This window comes from Echinops telfairi, unplaced genomic scaffold (assembly GCF_000313985.2).
Source record: "Echinops telfairi isolate 266 unplaced genomic scaffold, ASM31398v2 ScPeMD7_53;HRSCAF=182, whole genome shotgun sequence".
Classification (NCBI taxonomy): Eukaryota; Metazoa; Chordata; class Mammalia; order Afrosoricida; family Tenrecidae; genus Echinops; species Echinops telfairi.
Window position 1 is genome coordinate 15,213,777 of NW_022103951.1, and position 8,067 is coordinate 15,221,843.

The 8,067-nt window shown below is 41.9% G+C and overlaps 1 pseudogene; it reads left to right on the forward strand.

The window, feature by feature from the left end:
- Window positions 1–1,958: 1,958 nt before the first annotated feature.
- On the forward strand, window positions 1,959–2,334 carry LOC101662158 (annotated as a pseudogene).
- The last annotated feature ends 5,733 nt before the right edge of the window (window positions 2,335–8,067 follow it).

Genomic DNA, 8,067 nt, shown 5'->3' on the forward strand with positions numbered 1-8,067 from the left:
ATCACAATGGTCGATGTATGACACCCCCTCCAGGGGGATAAACAACAGAAATGTGGATGAAGGGAGACAGCGGACGATGTAAGATATGAAGCTAATAATAAATTAAAATTTATCAAGGGCTCACAAGGGTGGGATCGTAGGAGAGGGAGGGAAAAAAGAGGAGCTGATACCAAGGGCTCAGGTAGAAAGAAACTGTTTTGAAGATGATGATGGCAACATCTGTATAAATGAGCTTCATAAAATTGGTGTATGGATTGTTATAAGAGTTGCAAGAGCCCCCAATAAAATGGTTTATAAATTTTCTTTTAAAAGTTCCTGAATATCCCAACACGCTTTTGTTTATCTGGCTTATATCTATTGATGTTTACTGTATGAGAAATTAGAACAAAAATTTAAATGTGATTAAGTTAATTTAATAAGGATAAACTCATGTTCAACCCAAGTAACACAATTTGCATGAAAAAATACCTAAAGACATGGAAGGATGGCATTATTTTACATTTTTACCAATTTCTTTAAGATCTGGCTTAATAGAAGGCAGCTGGAGCTTCAGCTCGTTTGCATTCACTGCTGATACATTATTTTCATTGAAGTAGAAATGGGTTTCAAAAAGTTCATGGAAGAAATCTACTGTCTTTTAGTTTCATTTTCCCGAGAACAGCTTAAAACTGCTTTTCATATGAAGAAATCCATCCTTGCATGTATTCAGAAAAGGAAGGACTATTTTAATAACTGTTTTGGATACTTTGTAGCTATTCTTCTTTGATATTACACCCAAACTTGACAGTAGTTTTTTCCCCCTAAAGTTTAGATGCTGTATGGGATCCAAACACTTTCATTGATTTTTTTTTGGTACTCTGTTACATTAAAATTCCTTGACCGCTTGGAAATTATGGGCTCGCTGGGTTAGCCAGCTCTTCTTCTGGATATTGTCAAAGTTGAAAACAAACATAGTGGCCTAAAACAACAAACTTTTTTTTTTAGTCTCCTGGTTTCTGTGGGTTGGGGAATTTGAGAACAGTGCTTCCGGTTCAGGGACTCTCGGAGGGAGCAGTGCAGATGTCAGCCAGAGCTGCAGCCATCTGAAGGCTGGACTGGGGCTGGAGCATCTTCCTCCAAGATGGTATACTGACTTGACTAGTGGCAAGAACCTTTAGTTCTTCATCACCTGGATGCCCCAAGGACTGCGTGAGTGTCTTGGCTTCACCAAACACTGGTGATGAGATAGACAGAAAGAGAAGCCACAGTGTCTTTTATAACTAAACCGCTGAAGCAACAGATTATGATTTCTGCTCTATCCTGCTGGTCCCCATGATGAAGCTTAGTGTGGTGTCAGAGGGGACAGTATTGTCGTTAGTTGCCCTCGAGTTGGCTGTGTCATGGTGATCCTCTGTGCCACAGAACAGAATGTTGCCTGGTCCTGGGCCATCTATCTTCATGATCATGGGGATGCTTGAGTCCACTGTCGCCAGCACTGTATCTATCAGATCCTATTCTGTCAGGATCTATAAAGTTTTCCTTGGTTAATTTTTAGAAGTTCATCATGAGGCCTTTCTTCCTAGTCTGGAGGGGTTAAGACCAGGAGGTAGGAAACCTTGAAAGCTGCTATTGCAAGGACACAGACTTGAACTGTATGGTTCATTCTAACTGAATGGTTCCATGATCTTGTGCAAGGGAGCTGCAGACACTTGCCCCTAGTCCAGATTTGAAGATCAAGTCAGCTTTACTGGAGGGTGAAACTTCAGAGCCATAATAAGCTGGGTGCACATAGCACATCCACCCCAACTTCTCAGGCTCTCACGAAGGATAGGCCATAATTCAACTGCACACACCTAGAAATGAGACCCATCGGCGGGCCCTGAGCAGACTTGGCTGCGTGCTCCTGCCTCCCTTGGCTTCCCCAGCTCCTTCCTCTTCCCCAGCTGCTCCCGGAGCAGTGCTGCAGGAGGGAGCCCGAGATGGCAGAAGAGATCGCCAAGGCTCAGGTTGCCCGAGTTGGTGGTGACACAATCTTTGGGAAGATCGTCCACAAAGAAATACCAGTCAAAATCATTTGTGAGTTTGGCTGGTGACGATCATGACATTTCCCGGCAAGCACCAACACATTTTCATGTGATACCTTAGGTATATATGTCCCAGGTTTCTGTGGCAGAAGAAGACGATGAAAACCTTCTTGGGCAGTTAATGATTGTTGGCCAGAAGTGTGCCGCTGCTCTGGGCCTGAACCAGGGTTCTTGGATAGCAGTGAAGGAAGGTTCGGATGGGGGACAGCCTGTCTCTCACATGTGTCTTCATGTTCTCGCCCGTGGGAAGATGAATTGGTCTCCTGGTTAAGCCTGCTTTCAGGGATACATGTCCCTTCTCTAGGCAATGGTCAGGTTGGCAAGTTCCAACTTTTTAAACAGTACCCTTAAATCTGAATAGTTAAAGAAAAAAAGGAAGGAGACCCAAAGTGTGGACGCTCATGCCCATGGTGCCCTACATATCTTCTCCATAGAGGAAGGAGGCAAAGGCAGGTATCTTGTGTAATCCTGCTCTGCAGGGAAGCCCTGTTCAAAAAGGAGAGCTGTCTGGCACCAGGGGGAGGAGGACTCCTAATTCTGTGTCTCAAATGCAACGAAGCCTGTAACATGCAGGCTCACCCTTCTTTTTGCATTATTCCACACTCGAAATGCCTTGAAAACTCCAGGAGCTTTCATTAGTAATTTGGTAGCAGAATGTAACTTCAATTATTCAGAGGCAACTTATAGCCTTTTCCCATTTTGGGTGAATATTGAAACATTTCACTGCAGAAATAGTTGTGGGTTTGTGTGGAGTACTGGCCCAGAACCTGCTGGGAGACATAATAATAACTACCCTGTATACTCTATAGCCTTTCTAAAATATAAAGTAGTTCATTTCAACAGACCGAGAAGTCCTTTTGGCAGTTACACCCGATTAGGCAAATTCTACAAAAGTCCACCATTAGCTGACCCCAGAGCAGGAAATGAACTCTACAATCCTTCTGACTGGATTTTCCCACATTACTGAAATAATCTAAGTCCTGAAATACTAGACATTTAAATAGGAATCTTAATGAAATACAGGTCTACCACACCTTAGCCCCAAACCTTTGGAGTCAGATGGTTTTGGAAATGCTGATTGATATTCTTGGAAATAATTGCATATGCATATCATAGAGGGAGCCACATACAATCAAGTGGGTTCAAGTTTGATCTGCTTTCTAATTAGCTGTGTGGCTTTGGATAAATAAGTTAACCTTTCTGAGCTCGAGCTCCTCGTTTGGAAAATGGAAATGATGGTATATATCTCAGAGGGTTATGATAGGAATGTAATGAAATGATTTGGCTTTGGGTTAAGTGTTGGATAAATGAGAGCTATCCTATTATCCTCTGTCATTTTCTTTATTTCAAGTTCTGCAAATCAGACCTTGACTCCAAGAAAACTCATGCATCTGGTCTTTCTTTATTTGGCTGGAGTCCCTGAGTGATGCAAATGGTTCATGCAGTTGTCTGTTAACTGAAAGGCTGGAAGTTCGAGTTCACCCTGAGGTGCCTTGGGAGAAAGACTTGGCAATCTAGTTCAAAAGAACAGTCATTAATAACCCTGTGGAGCACAGTTCCACTCTGTCACACATGTCAGAGTCAACTGGATGGCTGCTAGTTTGTTTGGCTATCTCCTACCCTGGTGCCATGGAATCAATTCCAACTCCTAATGACCATAAATAGGATTTGCAAGGCTGTGAATCTTTACAGGAGACAGTCTCATCTTTCTCCTGCACATCAGCTGCTGGGTCTGACCACTAATTTTTCAGCTCCTTTTTTAGCTAAGTAGAATAGTAGAATGTGTGTGTGTGTGTATGTGTGTATGTGTGTTTGTGTGTGTGTGTGCAATTCTGCTTGAAGTATGGTACCTAGCCACAAGATGTAACTGATTAGGCCAATATGGTGATGAGTTGCTCTACTTCTGCTTTATCAACAGACTTCAATATGTCTAGATTTTCTTACAATTCTTGCACCACAAGATAGCCTGATTTCAAAGAAAGCCTGATGAAAGGAAGAGTGGGTATGCTTTGAATCCTAGGTCTGTTGTCTTGCATTGAATTTACTATGCAAGGCAATTAGCCTCCAAAGGCTGCTTTCTTAAATGAGGCTAAGTGTGTTTGGGCTGTTAGTCCCAAATTAAGGATCTGAATCTCAAAGTGCTACCCAGGGACCAAAGATTCAACCCGTGAGCTGTAATTATTTTAGTATAGGTCCCATCTGGTTACATCAATGTCTTCTTGCCTGGATGGTGGTTTATGCATTAAGCAATTTATGAAGACGTTTCAAAACATTTGTGGGAAAATTCCCTGATCTTTTCATTCCACTTTCCCACAATGGTTTAAAGTTCCCTTGTATTTAGCTCTAACCTATCCTCCAATAATTGCACCCCCCTTTTTTTGCATTTTATAGTGGTGGGTAAAAAGGACAGAATCTGTAAGAAATGAGTGAAAACTTTTTCTGATTAATTTTTTCTACCCATAAAGTTCTGTTTGTCCTCAGAGTTAGAAGTATGTCTAGTTGTCTTAGTTACCTGGTGCTGCTATAACAGAAATACCACAAGTTAGTGCCTTGAACAGACATCTCTCTTCTCACGGTTCAGAAGACTAGAAGATGGCATTTAGAGCACTACATCTAGGGGAGATCATCCATGTTCTGGTCTCACGTGCTATTGATGTGGAACGGCTCCTCTCTTCCCCATCTCTGCTTCTGTCACTGGCTGATTTAGTCTCTTTATACATTGGGCTGCTAGCTGCAAGTTTGAAACCACCAGCAACTCTTGGGAGAAAGTTGGGGGGCGGGTGGCAGTTAAATAATCTCCTGTCCTCTTGAGTGAAGGGTTAGAGTCTGGCCTGTCAATCAGGTTGCAGCTTGGTGACATCATTTGGAGGTGCAATGGAGATAAAAAGCTCATTGGAGGCCAGACCTACTCTTTCCTACTCTGGAGACACGTGGAAACCTGCACCAGCATTGAGATGCTTCCACCGCCACTGGATCCACAAGACTGTCTCCCCACTGCCCTGTGATCTTCCTGCAATCGGCATTATTGCATGTACTGTGTGAGTCTGAAGAGGAATTTATATGCTGGTTTTGGACAAATGGGCTAATATTGGACTTATGGACTTGATCTGGACTGGGCTGGGATGATATTTCAATATACAATTGCTCTTTTATCTAGAGTTCTTTCTTATACACATATGAGTGTCAGTGATTTTGTTTCTCTAGTTAACCTGGACTAACATATGGGGTTTTCGACTTCTGTAAAGAGTTATATTCTCCAAAACTCACAGCGGCAAGTCTACCCTGTCCTATAGAGTTGCTGTGAGTTGGCATTGACATGATGGCAGTGAGTTTGGTTTGATTGGTATCATGTAAAAGAGATTAATTTCAAATATGTCCTATCCTAATCCTGTGTTATTCACACAACAAAGGCAATCCATTCTCAAATGGGATTATACCAGCAGACATAGAAGTGAGAATTTACAACCCATATTTTGAGAGGGGACAATTCATTCTATAATGCCATCAGTTGTATGAAAACCAACCTAATCACCTCCAGGTACAATTATTTTCTGCCTTTTGTTTTTCCCTATTCATTTTTTAATCCTTGCCAAAGACTGAGCATGTTCTGCTCGTGAAAGCAGTTTGATTGCCCAGCTACATCCGCGCAGCTTTACTGGTGCTTAGTTTACAACCCAATCGCTAGAGCTATTGAGTTTCTTGCTCCTGTGAGATTCTAGGACACTTGGAACACTGACTCTGAGATAAGTAAAGCAGTGCAAGTTAAAACCTCACACGAGAATAGGGCTCTCAAGATCTTCTTGGGGACTTATTTTTCACTGAAGCTCACCAGATCCATGCTAAACAGATACATTGCTATGTCTAATCTCATAATACTCACCATCTAAGATAGTATAAAATACGGTAAGCTGTTGGCTCTAGAGTCAAAATGCCTGGATTTGAATTCTGGCTTTATCACTAGCCCTACTTGAGGGGTGACCTCGGGCAGATTTCTTAGCTTCTGTATCTCAAATTCATATATAATGGACTACTATCATGTTCTATTAAATAAAATGAAATATTACATTAAATTAAACACCGTATGTAGAAATTGGAGGACACGCCATTATTTTAAGGACTACATAGAAAGGAACGGCAATTCCCATAAAGATGAACAGGTTTGGAAACCCTGGGGAGCAGTTCTGATCTCTCCTATTGGGTCACTGAGTCAGAATCACCTCAATAACAGGTTTTTGGTTGTTGTTTTTTTTAATGATTGTAAGATGTGCTTGTTTACATAGGCAGGTCCTGGTTATAATCATCCAACTTCTATACAACTGGTCCCCCCCTGGAAAGTCTATTATATTAAAATTTGGGGCTACATACATAAGATGATCCATAATAACAAATGTGTGCCACATTTTGATGTGGATCAAAACATTATTCTTATTACTGTACTATTATCTTAAAATATTTGCATGTATGGACAAGCGTTTCTTTAATCTTTTTATGTAGAATCCCCCCACTCACGTGTTTCCTTGCTGAACTGGGTGGTTTGTGTGTTGTGTGTTGCCAGTTATGTATTAGGGTCACCATCGGTGGCAGGTTTTCGAAGAGCTGCTACACAAAGAACAGACCAGGAAGAAGGAAGAGGCAGACACTTCTGAAAAATTAGCCACTGGAAACCTCCTGAAAGCAGCAGAATAGTGTCTGGTTTAGTGCCGGACAGTGAGCCCCTCACGCTGGATGACACTGCAAATATAACTAGGGTACAGCTGCCTCCGCTAATTCCAGTTGATCTTAATGGCTTGCATGGAGCCATGCTTTGGAGACCTTCATCGGCTGATGTGGAAAGACTCAAAATAAGAAGAAACAGCTGCAAACATCCCTTAATCATCAGAATGCAAAATGTACAAAATGTGAGTCTAGGAAAATTGGAAGTTTTAAAAACTAAAATGGAATACACGAAGATTGATATCCTATTCATTAAACCCACTGCCACTGAATTAAATCCCACTCATAGCGACCATTATTTTTAGACAAAGTAGAACTTCGCCATAGGATTTCCATGACTAAATCTGTACAGGAGCAGACAAACTCATCTTTCTCTAGGGGTAGGTAGTAGTTGGTCGCATTGAGCCACTGACCTTGTAGTTAGCAGTCAATGGAAACAACAGTCAAGAAATTAAGTGGCATATTGCACAAGGCAAATCTGCTGATCTCTTTAAAATAGCTGTGTTAGTCTAGGTTGACTAGAGAAACAAATTCATAGACACTCATATGTGTGTAAGAGAGAACTTTCAAAGAGCAATTGAATATTGAGAAAACATCCCAGCCAAGTCCAGATCAAGTCCATAAGTCCGACATTACCCCATATGTCAACACTAGTCCATAAATTCCTCTTTAGACCCACACAGCCATGCAATGATGCCAAATGGCAGGCTGATCACAGGCCAGTGGGTGAAAAGTCTTGTGGATCCAGTGGTGGTGGAAGCATCTCAGCACTGGTGTGGATCTCCATGTGGCTCTTCCAGTTCCAGGACTCTGGCTGCATCAGTGTGTCTTGTCAGCAGGAATGTCTCACAGGGAATCAAGCAGAGAGTCTGTGTATATCTGGCCTCCGGTGAGCTATTTATCTCTGTCACGCCTCCAAATGAAGTCATCAAACTGCGATCTGATTGACAGGCTAGACTCCACCCTTTCTCAAGGTGACAAGAGATTATGTAACTGCCACAATATCCAAGAGCAAAGATGTCACTTTGAGGACCACGGTGCATGTGACCCAAGTCATGGTATTTTCATTGACCCATACTCATGTGAAAACTGGACAATGAAAAAGGAAGACCAAAGAAGCATTGATGCTTGTGAATGATGGTGCTGGTGAAGAACATTGAAAGTACCATGGACTGCCAAAAGAACAAACAAATCTGTCTTGGAAGTATAGCCAGCCTGCTCCTTAGGAGCAAGGATGGTGACACTTTGTTTCTCATACTTTGGACATCTTAGAATCGATGTCATGTGATGA